The sequence below is a fragment of the Pelobates fuscus genome, chromosome 4 (genome assembly GCF_036172605.1).
Source record: "Pelobates fuscus isolate aPelFus1 chromosome 4, aPelFus1.pri, whole genome shotgun sequence".
NCBI classification, from domain to species: domain Eukaryota; kingdom Metazoa; phylum Chordata; class Amphibia; order Anura; family Pelobatidae; genus Pelobates; species Pelobates fuscus.
This window is the reverse complement of record NC_086320.1, coordinates 311,236,782-311,255,635: the sequence shown is the minus strand read 5'-3', so window position 1 is coordinate 311,255,635 and position 18,854 is coordinate 311,236,782.

The following is an 18,854-nucleotide window of genomic DNA, read 5'->3' as shown; positions in this document are numbered from 1 at the left end:
TTTACCTTATTAAAGTGTTCTGGTTGCAGAGTCACTATTCCTTTAACACTGCAATGTAAACATTACAGTTCTAGAAAAACTGCAATGTTTTACATTGTAGGGTTAAGACTGCCTGTAGTGGCTGTAGATTTGATGTCTGTAGCCATTGCAAGCCATCTCCTATTTCCTAGGTGTTTGTGCTGGGGAATACTCCAATCAGAGGATCATCAGAGAGATGCCTCTGTGCTGGAGCCATGCATGCATGAATTGCTTTATGTGCCTAGAACGTGCCTTATAAAATTCACTTTATGAGCCTATAACGTGCCTTGTAAAATTCACTCCCACATGCTCAAATTGTTTAAATATACAAATGCACAAAGAGACAGCAAAAACAAATTGCAAAGTTCAAGCCATAAACAGCCATAATGGGACTATAGTAGTACTGGGGAATTTTTACAAATCAGCTACTTTGGCCTTAACATTGTAGTTTGTTTTTCTATTCTCTATACTATTTGTTTTGTTTTTGTTTAGTGAATAAACTACAGAGGTTTAATAATTAAACTGTGAAATTTTGTGAACAAATTGTAAATTGTAGACAAAAAAAGCTTGGCTAAGTTACTCTACATTTTGCGGTACGGATTGGAATTCAGTGCCATTTGGTGTTTAATAAACAAACATGCACATGTATATATTGACTTTGATTCAGACATGGATGTGATTTAGACAGCCTACTGCTGGGTCCATTGTAAGAGCACTCAGAAGAACAGTCCAATCTCCCCAAACTGCAGAGCAATCCCTCTATTCAGCAGAATCAAACTGCAAGCTATTTATGATTTACAGAGTTATTTCCTTTCCAAATGTATTTTTTCTCGTATGTCCCTTCTTGTGATTTACATCCTGTGATGTAATATCCTGTGATGTCATATCCTGTGATATGATATACAATTCTTATATCATTAATTATGCCAATTAGCATGCCCAGTATTTTTTTTCCAAGATAGGTGGCAACATAGCCCGGCGCGCCCCTTTCTTATGCAAGATGCTACCAAGGAGCTTGTCCATGCTCTAGTAATTTCCCGCATGGATTACTGTAACCCTCTCCTGATTGGTCTCCCCAAAAGCCGTACTGCCCCGCTACAGTCTGTAATGAATGCTGCAGCTAGACTGATTTTCCTATCCAGTCGGTCCTCTCACACCTCGCCCCTCTGCCAGTCCTTACATTGGCTCCCTGTATCCTATAGGAGTCAATTCAAAGTGTTAACCCATACATTTAAAGCACTGAACAATTCCAGCCCCTCTTATATCTCTTCACTGATCCAGAGGTATGCCCCTCCTCGTACCCTCCGCTCTGCCCGCGACCACCTCCTGACTGCTGCTCGCACCCGTACGGCCAACTCACGCTTGCAGGACCTCTCACGGGCGGCTCCTCTCCTATGGAATAACTTGCCTACTGCCATCAGACTCTCCCCTAGTCTTCAATCATTTAAGAAGGGCCTTAAAACCCATCTCTTCAGCAAAGCGTATGGCCTCCCAGAGTAATCTCTCCCTTACATACCTGTCTCTTGCTCTCCTATGGGATAGTGCTTTGCTCTCTCCTCCAGCTCTGCTTCACTCCTACTTGATATTTCCTATCCTAATGTTTCTAATACCCCACCTCCTATAGACTGTAAGCTTATTTGAGCAGGGTCCTCTTCAACCTATTATTCCTGTAAGTTTTCTTGTAATTGTCTTATTTATTGTTACATCCCCCCTCTCAAAATATTGTAAAGCGCTACGGAATCTGTTGGCGCTATATAAATGGCAATAATAATAATAATAATAACCCTAATCAGAGGTTGTCCAGAAATCAGAAAGTCAGAACCCTCACACCACAGTTGTTTTAATTTTAAGAACAACCTTATGTACATTAGTCATAACACTTACAGATGTGCTCAAAAGTTTACATATCCTTGGAGAATTGGTAATATAAGTACCATGTGACAGACCGCCTGGCACCCCGACCGGGTAACTCCGTCAATCGCTGCTTCCTAGTACTTGCGAGCACCATAAGCACAGTACTGGAACACCATAAACCCCACAAACCACCGCAGCTTGGTTGCGGTCTCGACATTCTCCACCCACCCTGGACCCAAGACCAGAATCCAGCTTCCATTGGGTAGACCCCTCCTAGTCCAGAGAGCGTAGCAGAAAAAGCTCTAGAAGAGCTAGTGATTATACTCATGGTAGTATTGTGATATAGCAATCCCCAGAGTGTATGCAGTTCTCCAATCCCCCAAACATGAGCCAAGACTTCATGAAGGGGTAAAGCATTCTGTTTAATTGAAGCCACAGCTGGCCTTTTATGCAAGTCACCAAGCAAGGTGTACGCCCACATGGACCTTGTTGGGGACAGGGACACAAAGCTTACAAATCAGACAACAGTAATTAAATGTACGACACTCCCACATACAATACAATAAGCCTTTCCCTTTACTTAGGAGATAATTGAGTCAAGCACTATACTAAACTCAATTATCTCCAAACACAAAAAACACACATTTCTAAAAACTCCCAAAAGTACCCCAAAACACATAATGTCCCCACAACATCCCCTGATAGCCCTGATCTAGGTGGCCAACATATCCGAAAATCACCTAGATCAGTTCAGGGGTTCCGAAATTTCCTGGAAGTCTCTTTTTGACCGACCGCACGCATGGCTTCATGCCCAAAATAGTTCCAGAAAATTAGGATGTGCGGCCGGTCTATTTCAACAGTCGAAGTAACGTTTAAATAGTCGAATGGAGCCGTTGGTGCACAGAGTCAGGGAGTGTATCTGGCACTCCGTTCGTACAATTCTAGTTGAACCTAACTGGAGGTGGAAGTCCCAGCGGTGTTCATGTCATCGAGTGTCTGATTATAGTTCCATGCACTCGATGACTGGATGCATTCGAGAAAACAAGATGGCCACAGCCACGTGTTCGCACATACGAACGGCGAGCACCCAGCCGTTCGCCCATTAAGCTGCGGATAACCATAAGTCTGGGAGGTTAATAGGCTGTACACTTCATGTGTGGGTGGTCTGACTGTTCGGTTGTTCGTTCGGTATACGAACACCATAAACATAATCCATTCGGTAAGCCCCGTATACTGAATCATAGAAGTAAAAAGGCACGACCAAAGCCTTTCCACAGTCCTGAACCAAGGTCGAATACATGGGCCATAGTCACAGGGTAGGAGGCTGGCAAACAGGCCCCTCCAAAAACTAGTGGCAAACTCACAGGAGAAGGGGAGTTTGTCACATACCATTTTTAAAGAAAACATTAGTGAGCAAGAAAAACAGATTTATTTTATTTCTTATGGGATTCATATTCAGTTGTTGATTTTAACAGAAGGGTACAGTCATAAAACAAAATGTGGCAACAAAGAAAAAAATTAAATGTTCAAAAGTCTGCATACCCTCAGTTCTTAATACTGTGTATTACCCCTTTAAGCATCAATGACAGTGTGCAGTCTGCCCATTCGTCTTGGCAAAATGCCTCCAGGTCATGCAAAGTCTTTGGTCATCTTGCATGAACCACATTTGAGATCTCCCCAGAGTGGCTCGATGATATTAATATCAGGAGACTGCGATGGCCACTCCAGAACCTTCACCTTTTTCTGCTGTAACCAATGGAGGGTCAACTTAACTTGGGGTTAGGGTCATTGTCATACTGGAAAGTCCAAAAGCGTCCCATGTGTACCCTTTGTGCAGAACAATGCAAATTGTCTGCCAGTATTTTCTGATAACATGCTGCATTCATCTTGCCATCTATTTAGACAATATTCCCAGTGCATTTAGAGCTCACACACACCAAAACATTAATGAGCCACCATGATGCTTCACAGTGGGGATGGTATTCTTTTCACTATAGGCCTTGTTGACCCCTCTCCAAACATAGTGCTTATGGTTGTGACCATAAAGCTCTGTTTTAGTCTTGTCACTCCAAATTACAGTGTACCAGAAGCTGTGAGACGTGTCAAGATGTTGTTGGGCATATTGTAACCATGCATTTTTGTGGCATGGGCACAGTGAAGGCTTCTTTCTGGCAACTTGATCATGCAGCTCATTTTTGTTCAAGTATTGTCGTATTGTGCTCTTTAAAACAACCACACTGTCTTTTTCCAAAGCAGCCTGTATTTCTGAGGTTACCTGTGGGTTTTTCTTTTTATCCTGAACAATTCTTCTGGCAGTTGTGGTGGAAATCTTTCTTGGTCTACCTGACCCTGACTTGGTATCAAGAGATCCCCGAATATTCCAATTCTTAATAAGTGATTGAACATTACTGACTGGTATTTTCAAGGCTTTGGATATCCTTTTATATCCTTTTCCATCTTTATAAAGTTCCATTACCTTGTTACGCAGGCTTTTGGACAGTTCTTTTCTGCTCCCCATGGCTCAGTATCTATCCTGCTCAGTGCATCCACGTGAGAGCTAACAAACTCATTGACTATTTATATACAGACACCAATTGCAATTTAAAAAGCTGTGGAAAATTAACCTTTAATTGCCATTTTAACCTGTGTGTGTCACCTTGCGGGTCTGTAACAAGGCCAAACATTCAAGGGCATGTACACTTTTGCTCAGGGCCATTTGGGTGAATTCTGATATCGTTATGATTTAAAAAGTAACCAAATACTATGTGCTAATAAATGGCTTCATATGATCAATATCCTTCAATAATTTTTTTTAATTGTTTTTGCGTGATCAGTCATCTTTTCAAAATCAGTGCCAAAGATTTACAATTTCTGCCAAGGGTTTGCAAACTTTTGATCACAACTGTATCTCTATTGTTAAGGATAAAACACAGAGACTCATAGTGGTAACTAGATACCTGCCCTGTATAACGACAAGGGCAACTCCCATGTGTGATAGATGAGAATGAAAGTACAATTGAGTCTTCTCTTCCACACACACCCTATTCTGCTTTGCTGCCATTCGGCCAATATGAACTACACCAATAGCAGCTCCAGTCACTCCCACCCTGCTTGACATTGTCTGCCATTACATATAAATGCAATTTACATTCAATAAACAAATCTTGTAAAGTGTACACGAAATACAGTTAAAAATCTATTTCATTAAATGAAAATACATATACATTTATACAAAAATATACCCACAGCTCTAGTGTTCTGCAATGGCAGTAACAAGTTAACAACTTTCACTCATTAACCAAAATTGGCATGATATATTGCTTTGAAAGAAAAGAAAACTGACAGACTGCAAAATTGCTTAATATGTCAACATGGCTTATTGTAATTTTGGGTGATTTCCAAGAAAATGTGTCAGTTGTGATTATGCTTCTTAAGCTTTGCATTATCCTGATTCATGTCAGGAATTAGAATCAATTTAAATAATAAAATATGCAGTGAGATGTGAACAAATGCACAGTCTGGAACCTGATACGGAAATGAGTAAAACTGTAAAAACAGTAACATATGTTTGTCCTTTTCCATACCTTCACAGTTGCATGTTAATAATACTCCCATCAGCCAGCAGGGGGATATGTGTCGGAAAGCAACCCAATGGCCATTGCCATTAAACTTCTTCCTCCTTTAGTGACATAGCTGGGAGGGTTTTCTTCCTTACTTGCTTTGAGCACCTGGTGAAATCAGAAGTGAAGGTTTCTCATAGGGAAGAGCAGGATGTATTTCTTGTCTTGCATGTGCCATATGGATCTTCTATTGCCATGAAAGGGTATACATTGTCAGCATCAATCTCTAGGTAAGTGGGACCTAAAGTTTCCCAGAAGAACATTGCCCAGAGCATAAAACAGCCCCTGCTGGCATGCATTCTTCCCATAGTTCATCCTGCTGCCATCTTTTCCCTGGGTAAACAACACACATGCACCCAGCCATCCACCTGATCTGAAAAAAATATGATTCATCAGACCAGGCAACCTTCTTTCATTGTTCCATTGTACAGTTCTGATATTCACATTCCCGTTGAAGGTACTTCCGGTGGTGGACAGGGGTCATCATGGGCACTCTGATTAGTCTGCACCTACACAGCTTGTTGGGGCTCCTATTTCACAGCTCCATACACAGCAAGCTGTGATTCACTGTGTGTTCTCACACCTCTCATGGTCAGCATTAAGTTTTTCAGCTACAGTATCTCATATGTGTGATCAGACACGATGGGCTATCCTTTTCTTCCGATGCGCATCAATGAACCTCGGGTGTCCATGATCCTGACGCAGGTACTTTTCCTGCTTCCTACACATGAAATTCAAGAATTGATTGTTCACTTTCTGCCACCCCTTAACCGGTGCCACTGTAACAATCTAATCAATGTTATTCACTTCACCTGTCAGGTTTTTTTTTTCAATTTGACAATTTTTGTTTTGTCATAAAAGAAGCAGAGATGGGGTACAAAAGAGAAAACACGGGGGGGGGGGGGGGTGAGAGGTGTCAAAAAAACCTGTCAGTGGTTTTAATTTTGTGGCTGATCGTTGTATCTTGGTAGTGGCTAGACTGTGTACATTGTTGTACATTGATGTACATTGGGCACCAGTAGCTCAGAAGAACAAGAAGGAACATCTCTAGAGATGTTGTAAATATTTTTCAGCAGGTGATAAAAGAAAATGTAACAAATAGTAATAGCGCTTGAAGGAGATGCATTAGAACTGAAGGTTAAAGCTTCCCACATTTCCAGAGACAAATTAAAATCCAAAAGGGCCCTAGGCAGATTACCAGTTTGGGGCCCCTTCATTCTCCACATAGGAATGGTGAAGAGGGCCAGGGCTCCATGGCTCCTGTATAACCTTTGGGTTCTAAGCAGTCTCTTAAGGTCACTTTATGGTTAATGCCCATTCTACGTCAAGTGAATTTGTGTCAACTAAGATGTTGATCCCTAGGTTTCCGAAAGCAATTAAACTACGGTAGACCATTAAATTAATTGAATAATACAATAATATTACTGGACCACTATGTTGATGTCAGGAAGATAATGTTTCATGTAACATTCCATTATTCCATCTTGACAGACTTAACTCAACTCAGAAAAGCGAACTAAACCAAACTGTGTTAAAACTGTGCTGACTGAGTCAGGGCTTTGTAGGTAAGCTCTGCATGAAGTGAAATATCAGCATATTATCATGGAAATATTTCTTCTATAAAACACAGCAGCACGTCTATTTTGCATAATCTGGCATTTGAAAAAGGTATAGTCGTAAAATGTCTAAAATATAATGTTACATTTAATCATGTAAAAGTAGGAGCGCAGTAGGGGTGCAGTAGTGAAGTAAGCAATAGGAGGTTTATTATTTCACACAATGACAAAAATAGGTCCCACTTTCGGATCTGGATGCTTGTTTGAAATGACTCATTGCTTCTGAACTGAATTAGAGAATTTTTCTATCTCAGCTATTTCGATGTGAGACGCGCAATTCATTTTCAATTCACCACAGTTCAATGTTAAATGCAGTGTTGGCTTGGTAATGAGTTGGAAGAATGAGCTCTATCAAAGGACCTTCTGTGGCACTAATTCTCCCTTCTTACAAAATCATTAGAGACGACGTCTCTAGCAGAACCGTATTTCTCTCAAGGCAGTGCCCAGACCAAGCAGATTGTCCAGACACCTTTAAATTGTCATATTTCTAATTTATTTTGCAAGATTATTTTAAAGTTGTATATCATAAACCTCAAATGCTTCCAGTTATAATGTAGGTGGTATATAATGGTGAATTGTGCAGTGTAAGAAAATGACATTGATGAGTTCTGGAGGCATCAAGATCAAAGGTCTAGAGGTTTACACGTAGGGTAAAGGTAGTGTAGTTGCTAATGGTTTTGTTAGGATAGTGTAATGGTTAATGTTTAGCATTAGTTTAGTGTAGGGGTTAATGTTTGGTGTTAATGTTTAGTGTTTGTGTAGTGTAAGTGTTTATGCCTGGTGTAGGTGTTAATCTGCATTGTAGTGGTTTATGTTTAGTGATAGTGTAGTATGTTATAGTAGTTTAGGAGTTAACAGGAGGACTTTACTCTGAGGGTACTATCAAAAATTATTGGAAGTTACAGTCTGCCCAAGATTAGTGCCCCCAATTTTCACAGGCCATCTATGTATTATTTTTTCTTCAGTTTGACACTTTTTTATTAGAGTTTTCAGATACAGAAAGAAGAAATAAAAGGGGGGAGGAGGGGTAAGCAGCATCATCGAACACAGTTGAGAAAACAACACAGTATCTGTAACACACAGGTTGTTTGTGTCTTTCTTGAGGTGCACATTCCGTTATACTGTTGTGTGGTACTTTCCCATGTTCAATAGATCCCCAGTGCAGAAATATAGACTGAAACTATGTCCTAGTAGTCTGTTATGGCCAGCGCCTGGGTCAGAATCACTAGGGTAGTGGTTGTGCTAGCCATTGTTTAACCCAGTCATTGCTGGAGGCTGTGGCTACCTGTGCTTTTGGGTGCGGGCTGCATTAAAACGGGCTGCCAGGGAAAAGAAGGGGGAAACGTTTGCTGCCATGTCTAGGGGTACTCTTCTCATATTGTTTAACTGGTGGTAGAGCAGTTCGCAAATATATATATATACACACGTAGACCTACGACCTTTTTTTTTTGTATTTAGCCTTGACCTAGAGTACTCCCAGAGGGCCCTCTGTAACAGAATTGCAGACAATTCACCTAGTTGGATCGATAGATTGGGGGACTGGGCACTAAAATGGCAGATGCAATTTAACGTAGAAAAATGCAAAGTTATGCACTTCGGGGTTAAGAATGCACAAGCAATTTACACCCTAAATGGTAGTGAACTAGGTGTCAGGGTACCTGAGGTCTCTACCTTTGAGAAGGGTAGAGACTTAGCTGTTTATCCGTCTAGACACGCCATATCTCCCGTTCCTCGCGGTCCATCCAGTCATTCTAACGCTGGCCGCAAGGGATCCGCTTCCTTTTCTAACATGACGCTCGATACGTGACGTCTTGACGCTATCCCGAGCGACCTGCCACTCTATTGGCTTTATCCAATCAGCACCCAGCTGAGGCGTGCCTACTCTCCAGACTCAGGGTATTTAAGCTTGCTTCTCTCGTCAGCTCATTGCCCTGTCGTGGTTCTAGCTTGTCTAGTCACTCAGTGCTCTTGTATTCTAGTATTCTCTTTGGTTTTGACCCGGCTTGTTGTACTATTCTGCTTATCTCTGTTATCCCTCTGACCCGGCTTGTCTCTCGCTTACCTGTCTTCTCGTTCCCTCGACCTCGGCTTGTCTCTGACTATTCTCTGTTATACTCTGTACGTTAGTCCGGCCATTCTAAGGCCCGGTATACGTACCTTTCTACTGTTTGTACTCTGCGTGTTGGATCCCTGTCCCGATCCTGACATTACGACAGGGCCAATGGATCCTGCAGGTACAAACAGTCAGCTTGGTTCTTCCGACCCCAGGTTTGATGCCATGGAACACAGGATGGATCAGATGGCCCTAGCACTACAGGCGCTATTGTCTCGTGCTAGTAACCCACCAGAGGAGACACGTACTCCTTCGATCTCTCCTGTAAGTTCAGGTCTAGAAGTAGCTACTGTTGGTGCTTCTTCTCGTATTACTCCACCAGTACGCTATGGCGGTTCTCCTGAGAGGTGTCGTGGCTTTTTGAACCAGATCAGCATCCATTTCGAATTACAACCCCGCTCCTATCCTACAGATAGAGCGAAGGTTGGATTTATTGTTACGTTACTCATTGAGAAGGCTCTGCGATGGGCTAATCCTTTATGGGAGAATGATAACCCGTTAGTCTATAACTATAATGCCTTTGTAGCTGCTTTTAAAAGAACTTTTGACCCCCCTGGTAGGAAGGTCAATGCAGCTAGATTACTGTTGCGCCTTAGACAGGAAAATCGAACACTTGTGGATTATGCACTAGAGTTCAGATCCTTGGCGGCAGAGGTTAAGTGGAACGAACAGGCTTATATAGATGTATTTTTAAATGGGTTATCAGATGTAATCCTTGACGAAGTCGCTACTAGAGAGCTCCCTGAGAATTTGGAGGATTTAATTTCTTTTATCTCTCGCATTGATGAACGCTTAAGAGAGAGGCAGAACACTCGAGATAGGACTCGTAGACCCTCCTTTAAACTAGCTCCTGCATTTCCAAATTCTGAGATCGAAACCTCACGTTTCCCTGAGCCTATGCAGATAGGTAATACTCACCTCACAGAGGAGGAGAGACAGTACAGGAGAAGGGAGGGTTTATGTATGTATTGTGGAGACAGAGGTCATCTACGCCTAAATTGTCCCAATCGTTCGGGAAACGCTCGCACCTAAGTTTCTCTAGAGGACAGGCCTTGGGTGTATCTATTTTGTCCTCTGTTCACAATTATAAAGATCACAGGCTTCTGCTACCCGTTTCTTTGACTTGGGAGAAGGGAGTAGTAAAAACCATGGCTTTGATTGATTCTGGAGCTGCTGAGAGCTTTATCGATCAAGTTTTTGTTAACAAGCATACTATCCCATCCCAGTTAAGGGAGATACCTCTGGCCGTTGAGGCCATAGATGGTAGACCTTTACTTGAGCCTGTTATTTTCCGTGAGACCATACCTATTAATTTAACTGTTGGTATCTTGCATGAGGAAGACCTATCCCTGTTGATCATTTCCTCTCCTTCTATTCCCATAGTCCTGGGGTACTCCTGGTTAAAGAGACATAACCCTATCATTAATTGGGAGTTAGGGGAGATAATCTCATGGGGTCAGAATTGTCAAGAGAAATGTTTGCGGAAGGTCTCGCCCCTTTGCCTGGCGAACACGTCGGCTAACTCCTCTAATCCTACAGAGACTCAAATACCACCTCAGTACCTGGATTTAAAGGCAGTATTTGATAAAAAGAGAGCCGATACTTTACCTCCACACAGATCATTTGATTGCAAGATTAACCTACTCCCTGGTACCATGCCTCCCAGGGGTCATGTATACCCGTTATCTACTAAAGAGAATTCAGTTCTAGAGGAGTACATTCACGAGAATTTAGACAAGGGATTCATTAGAAGATCCTCCTCCCCTGCCGGGGCTGGATTTTTTTTTGTTAAAAAGAAGGATGGTTCACTTAGGCCTTGTATTGATTATCGAGGTTTGAACAAGATAACCATTAGGAATGCTTATCCCATTCCTTTGATTACCGAACTCTTTGATCGTTTAAAGGGTTCTACCATTTTCACCAAGTTAGATCTCAGAGGGGCATATAACTTGGTGAGAGTCCAGCAGGGACACGAGTGGATGACGGCGTTCAATACTCGTTACGGTCATTATGAATATACAGTTATGCCTTTTGGGTTATGTAATGCACCGGCTGTATTCCAGGATCTAATTAATGAGGTTCTTAGGGAATTTCAGCAGGAGTGTGTTATTGTATACCTGGACGATATACTCATACATTCTAGAGAGATTGAGACTCACCACGAACAGGTCAGAAGGGTTTTGCACAAACTTCTTCAACATGGTTTGTACTGCAAATTGGAGAAATGTAGTTTCGATCAATCCCAAGTAAATTTCCTCGGTTATGTGATCTCTGGGGAGGGATTTAAGATGGACCCGGATAAGCTCCAGTCCATTCTGGATTGGCCTCTACCTAAGGGTCTCAAGGCCGTTCAGAGATTTATTGGGTTCTCCAATTACTATAGGCGCTTTATTAAGGGTTATTCTTCTATTATTGCGCCCATCACCAATATGACTAAACAGGGGGTTGATACTAAGAATTGGTCTACGGAAGCTCTCCTTGCTTTCAAAACTCTCAAGGAGCTTTTTGCTTCCGCCCCAATTTTGGTTCACCCTAATACCACTCTTCCTTTCCTACTTGAGGTAGACGCCTCGGAGACTGGCGTAGGTGCTATCCTATCCCAAAGGCTAGGTGTGGATAAACCATTACATCCATGTGGATTTTTTTCTAAAAAATTGTCTGGTGCGGAGAGCAGATATGACATTGGTGACAGAGAACTACTAGCTGTTATCAAGGCTTTAAAAGAATGGAGACATTTATTGGAAGGGACATTACATCCTGTTACTATTTTAACGGATCACAAGAACTTGTCCTATATTGGAGAGGCCAAGCGATTGTCTTCCAGGCAAGCTCGTTGGTCGTTATTCCTCACCCATTTCAACTACGTTCTTACTTATAGGCCTGGTTCAAAGAATTCTAAAGCCGATGCTCTATCTCGCCAATATGAACCTTTGGCTTCTTCTGAACCGGTTCTGTCCTCTATAGTACCCCAATGCAACATTATTGCTAACACAAGTCTCAAAATCCATTCTCCGTTGCTTGCCCAGATCTTGAACTTACAGCATCTGGCACCTGGACAGACTCCTGAGGGAAGAAAATTTGTTCCTCCTGAACTCCAACTGGAGCTCTTACAGTGTTTCCACGAAAGCAAGGTGGCTGGTCATCCTGGCATTCGCAAGACTTATTCCCTGATCTCCAAGGATTTCTGGTGGCCTTCCTTACGAAAGGATATTAAGGAGTTCGTCGCAGCTTGCGAGACTTGTACCAGGACTAAACAGCCTCACGCATCTCCTTGTGGTTTGTTGCTCCCCTTGGACATTCCTGAGAAACCATGGTCCTGTTTGGCCATGGACTTTATTGTGGATTTACCTGCCTCCAAGAGACAGACTGTTATTCTCACGGTGGTGGATAGATTCACTAAGATGGCTCATTTTGTACCGTTGCCTAAACTCCCCTCGTCTCCTGAATTGGCGGAGATTTTTGCGAGAGAAGTTTTTCGCTTACATGGGATACCTTCTGAAATCGTTTCTGATAGAGGCTCTCAATTTGTCTCACGATTCTGGAGATCCTTCTGTTCTCAATTAGGTATCAAGTTGAACTTTTCCTCTGCATATCACCCTCAGTCTAACGGAGCCGCTGAGCGTACTAATCAAAAGATTGAACAATATCTGCGCTGCTTTGTTTCCGAACACCAGGATGATTGGGTCGGTTTGATTCCTTGGGCAGAGTTCGCACACAATAATCTCGTTTGTGACTCTACTCGTTCCAGCCCCTTCTTCATGAACTATGGCTTTCATCCCTCCATTTTTCCTTCGGTCTCTTCTTCCCAAGGAGTACCGTCGGTTGATGATCATGTCGCCAATCTGAAGAAGTTGTGGGATCAGACTCGTCAAATTCTTCTGCATAATTCTATGTTGTTCAAAAAACACGCTGATAAACACAGAAGGGCGGCTCCAGTTTTTGTTCCTGGGGATAGAGTATGGCTGAGTACTAAGAACATTCGTTTAAAAGTTCCCTCTATGAAATTTGCGCCTCGGTACATAGGTCCTTACAGGGTTTTGTCTCGTATCAACCCGGTTGCGTATCGCCTAGCTCTGCCGTCGGCCTTACGCATTCCCAACTCCTTTCATGTGTCGTTGCTGAAACCACTGATTTGCAACAGATTCTCCTCTACGGTTTCCTCACCTCGTTCGGTTCAGGTGGACGGTCAGGAAGAGTACGAGGTCAACTCCATTATCAATTCCCGATTTTCCCGGGGAAGATTACAGTATCTGGTCAACTGGAAGGGATATGGTCCCGAGGAGAGGAGCTGGGTACCTCAGGAGGACGTCCATGCTCCTCGTCTCCGCAGGGCGTTTCACTCCCGCTTCCCATCTCGTCCCGGTTCCTTCCGCCCGGTGGGCGTATCTGAGAGGGGGGGTACTGTCAGGGTACCTGAGGTCTCTACCTTTGAGAAGGGTAGAGACTTAGCTGTTTATCCGTCTAGACACGGCATATCTCACGTTCCTCGCGGTCCATCCAGTCATTCTAACGCTGGCCGCAAGGGATCCGCTTCCTTTTCTAACATGACGCTCGATACGTGACGTCTTGACGCTATCCCGAGCGACCTGCCACTCTATTGGCTTTATCCAATCAGCACCCAGCTGAGGCGTGCCTACTCTCCGGACTCAGGGTATTTAAGCTTGCTTCTCTCGTCAGCTCATTGCCCTGTCGTGGTTCTAGCTTGTCTAGTCACTCAGTGCTCTTGTATTCTAGTATTCTCTTTGGTTTTGACCCGGCTTGTTGTACTATTCTGCTTATCTCTGTTATCCCTCTGACCCGGCTTGTCTCTCGCTTACCTGTCTTCTCGTTCCCTCGACCTCGGCTTGTCTCTGACTATTCTCTGTTATACTCTGTACGTTAGTCCGGCCATTCTAAGGCCCGGTATACGTACCTTTCTACTGTTTGTACTCTGCGTGTTGGATCCCTGTCCCGATCCTGACACTAGGGATAACCACACACAAGAAGGATTTGGGAATTGTTATAAACAACAAATTAGGTAGCAATATGCAATGTCAATCTGCCATTGCTAAGGCCAGTAAGGTTTTGTCATGTATAAATAGGGGCATAAATTCTCGAGATGAAAATATAATTTTGCCTCTTTATAAATCGCTGGTAAGACCGCACCTTGAATATGCTGTGCAATTTTGGGCAACTGTTCTAAAGAAAGATATCATGGCACTAGAAAAAGTGCAGAGACGAGCTACAAAATTGATAAAAGGAATGGAGCATTTTAGTTATGAAGAAAGGTTAAAAAATTTAAATCTCTTCAGTTTGGAAAAACGGCGCCTGAGAGGGGATATGATAACATTATACAAATATATTCGGGGCCAGTACAAACCATTATCTGGAAATATATTCATATACAGGGCTATACAAAGGACACAAGGTCACACATTTAGGCTTGAAGAAAGGAGATTTCATCTAAGGCAAAGAAAAGGTTGTTTTGCAGTAAGAGCAATAAGGATATGGAATTCTTTGCCTGAAGAGGTGGTTTTGTCAGAGTCTATACAGATGTTTAAACTGCAATTGGATAAATACTTGCAAAAACATAACATACAGGGATATAATTTCTAATTAGTGGGGTAATAGCTGCTTGATCCAAGGAGACATTTGACTGCTATTTTGGGGTCAAGAAGGAATTTTTTCCTAGTTTGTTGCAAAAATGGAAGCGCTTCAGACTGGGTTTTTTGCCTTCTTTTGGATCAACAGCAAACGCATATGTGAGGAAGGCTGAACTTGATGGACGCAAGTCTCTTTTCAGCTATGTAACTATGATATGCCCACTTATAGGTCCCCGTGTTTACCTAACGGGATAAGTAGTTTTCCTACACTTTTCTGGCCTCTATGGGGACCTTGTTAGGGGTCATATGGTTGTGTCACATGGTTTCAGAATACCAGTTTGTGGTAACCTGTGCATGTAGTGTCTTTCTGTCAGGTGCCTGTGGTCCTTCCATGCATGTGCTATAAGGGTGTTTGCTGCAATTAGGATCTGGAATTTGAGTTTAGAGTGTACCTGGGATTCTTGTTCTAAGCCCATTAACAGTAGGCATAGTTCAGGTGTGAGATGTTGTGGGGTCTGTAGAAGATCCAAAAGGTCCCTCTTAACCACTCTCCAAAATGGTTTTATGGCCGGACAGGTCCACCAGATATATAGCATAGTTCCAACATCTGTCTGACATCTCCAACACGTATTGGGGGAGTTAGATCTATGTATTATTAAACATTCATTACAGAGAATAATAGCACAGATATTATATTATAACTAAAAATAAGTATTTGGGATTTGGGATAATATGTGCTGCCCAGACACCTTAGTTTATCACCTTAGCTTAATGAAGTGGTCTGGGTGCCAGGTCCAGCTAGGATTAACCCTTTTTTCTATAAACATAGCAGTTTCAGAGAAACTGCTATGTTTACAATAGGGTTAATCCAGCCTCTAGTGGCTGTCTCATTGACAGCCGCTAGAGGCGCTTCCGCACTTCTCACTGTGAAAATCACAGTGAGAAGACGCCAGCGTCCATAGGAAAGCATTAAGAATACTTTCCTATAGACTGGCTGAATGCGCGCACGGCTCCTGCCGCGCATGCGCATTCAGCCGAGGAGGAGGAGAGGAGGAGGAAAGTTCCCCGCCCGGCGCTGAAGAAAGAGGTAAGTTTAACCCCTTCCACCCCCTAGAGCCCGGCGGAAGGGGGACCCTGAGGGTGGGGGCACCCTCAGGGCACTATAGTGCCAGGAAAACGAGTATGTTTTCCTGGCACTATAGTGGTCCTTTAAGAGCAGAACTAATTTTGTTTTTCTTTTCTCTTCTATTCCCTTGTCTACATTTGTGTTTCACCTGATGTATATCCTCTGTCTCTGTCCCCTTCACCCATTTCCCTTTTTTCTTCCCTCCATACAAAGCACTCATTTCCTCTCTACTTTTGTTAACCCAGAATCCAGATGTTTACCCCAGGAGACGAGTGCCAGAATGCTCATGTCTGCGAATTCCAGCATTGGTACTTGTACTACAGATAACTTGTAGCACCTTAGCTATTTGATGTGTCCCTTAAAAAAAAAAAAAAAAAACACATTTTGAAAAGAACAAATATTTATATATAAAGCTTGATTTGATTACTAGGATTGCAATAAAAAAAAGTTTATTTGGTTCTATAGATGCAAACAATAAGTTGTGTATTCATAAGGAAAGCCCTCCAAAATTCTTTCAGTGCTACAATTTGATAAAGTCGCTTACATTCCAACAAAGCTCTCATATCTACACGACTGTGCATATTGTGAGTCAAAGCAAGGCAGAATTCAATAGCCTGTTCTGAGACCTACCATAATGGATTTTAGAGTGATGAAAAGGTTGGAGAAGCATTGATTCAAGTTCTCTTCAAATCTGACTTCAACAGGAAGCCTCTATTCACTCAGCAAGAACATACTGGCAAACGGAATGAGACTCTTTTTATTTAGTCCTCATTTTGATTTTCCAGACAGACTGTCTGAACAGTATTATTTTTCTCAGCAGTGGAATTGACTAGAAAAATTTGGCGGAGGAAAACAAGTAAATTTGCCAGCGAGCTAATAGATGAATAAGAATCAAACAATTAGAACAGCAGCATATGACCACTTCTGCTTCAAACAAAAATAGTAAAGATTTATTTAGGGTATTTTTTTCTTGCTATACAGACAATTCGCAAGTAATACATACCATTTTATCTCATATGATATGTACAAGCTCTCAGTAAATATTATAAAAACATGTTTAACAATCGTGCCAATAACTCCCTCACTGCCAAGTTAGTTTTGTTAAAAATAAAAATATAGCATAACATTAATCTGAACAGGCTATGCATATCTAGGATATTACTATATAAGCTAAATAACTATTATTTATAAGAAATATATACAAACAAAACAGAATATGTGCACACAACCCCAGTGAAAAAAACAGTGATGGTATATAAACAAAATGAAACTTCCCTTCGTGGGGTTAAGTTTCCAGAACAAAGTCCCCAAAGACTTCCTCTTGTCTTCAATACAAATGCAATATAGAATAGGGGATCATCTGCTAAATACAGATAAAATGGAGAGACATAGCGTTTAACTGTGTGGGAGTAAGTGAGGTGTTAAAATTTACAATTGGCGCGTGGCCTGGAGCTCAAGCGCAGCGGTCGCATGTTGATGTAGCTCCGTGCTACCACGGCCTAAAATCAGCGGAACGAGCACCTAAAAGGCGGAAAATACTGCACCAGCGACGATGTCACAGTCCAAGGGTCGCAGACAGACTGAAAGGAGCGAAAAAAATGATTTTTTTGCCGCTCGGAATGCCCAGGGGAAATTGCCGGCGAGACCGGAGGAGCTCCAAGATGGCGCCCAAGAGGAATCCTCTGCACCGCAGGGACACTCAAAAGAGGACGGGCCCGCAACTCAGAGCATGATCCAAAAAATGCTGGACGATATGCACCAAAAGATACAACTCACCCTCCACACATCACTTAACGAAATTAAGTCTGAAATCCATGATCTGGGCACACGCACGTCATCACTGGAAGACAAGATGGCGGACCACGCCGAAGCCTACAATGCCATGCGGGCTGAAATGAACGAAATGCAAGACACAATGGTGGCCTATGAAAACAAGCTGGCAGACATGGAAGATAGATCCAGACGAAATAACCTGCGCCTGAGAGGGATTGCGGAAGCGGTCAGCACAGCAGATCTGCACGCATACCTACAGGGGCTGTTTAAACTTCTTATCCCGGACATGCACCAAGACATGCTCCTACTAGACAGGTACCACAGAGTTCCCAAACCGAGATTCCTTACATCTGATGAGCCCAGAGACACCCTAGTGAGACTCCACTACTTCCATGTAAAGGAAGATATCATGAGGGCAAACAGACAACGCCCGAATCTACCATCACCTTACCAAGGGATTACAATCTATGCTGACATATCGGCAGTGACGCTGAAAAAACGGAAAGCTTTTGCATGCATCACGGAGAGCCTGAGACAACATAAGAAGCCATATAGATGGGGATTCCCAGTCAAACTATTGGTTATGCACGAAGGCAAGATGACAGCCATCATGACTCCTGAAGCGGGTATTCAAGCTTTGAAAGACTGGGGCCTACCACCACCGAAGACACCAACCCAAGCCGCAGGACGAACCACGCTACCTCCCACGTGGAAGAAGATCACCAGAAACAGATAGGGCTGTAGCCCGCAACCTAAGACTGTGGCAGGTACCTCATAGAGACACTGGGACTGGGACTCTAAAAGGGGACAACGCCCGCCAAGGGGTCCAAGGTCGGTAAAACCACCATGTTATTGCGGTTACACTCCTAACCAACAAGGTAAAACCGGGGCCTGAGGGCGACTCACTTGATCTCACCACCCAGGTGACTCCTAATGGGAAGGTTAATGTTAATGTCAAAGGTAATTTTAAAGTCTTAAGATAACTGGTGCGTACACCAAAGATCCACCCAACACAGGCCGTAAGACCATTGTGGACAGGCATGGAAGTAGGTTACTTCCTACCCCACAGTGCCAAAGTTAGGCACCAAGCCATTACCATGGCAATATGTTTAGTTTTATTTGTTTATGTTCAACTGTTAGACATCCATGTTT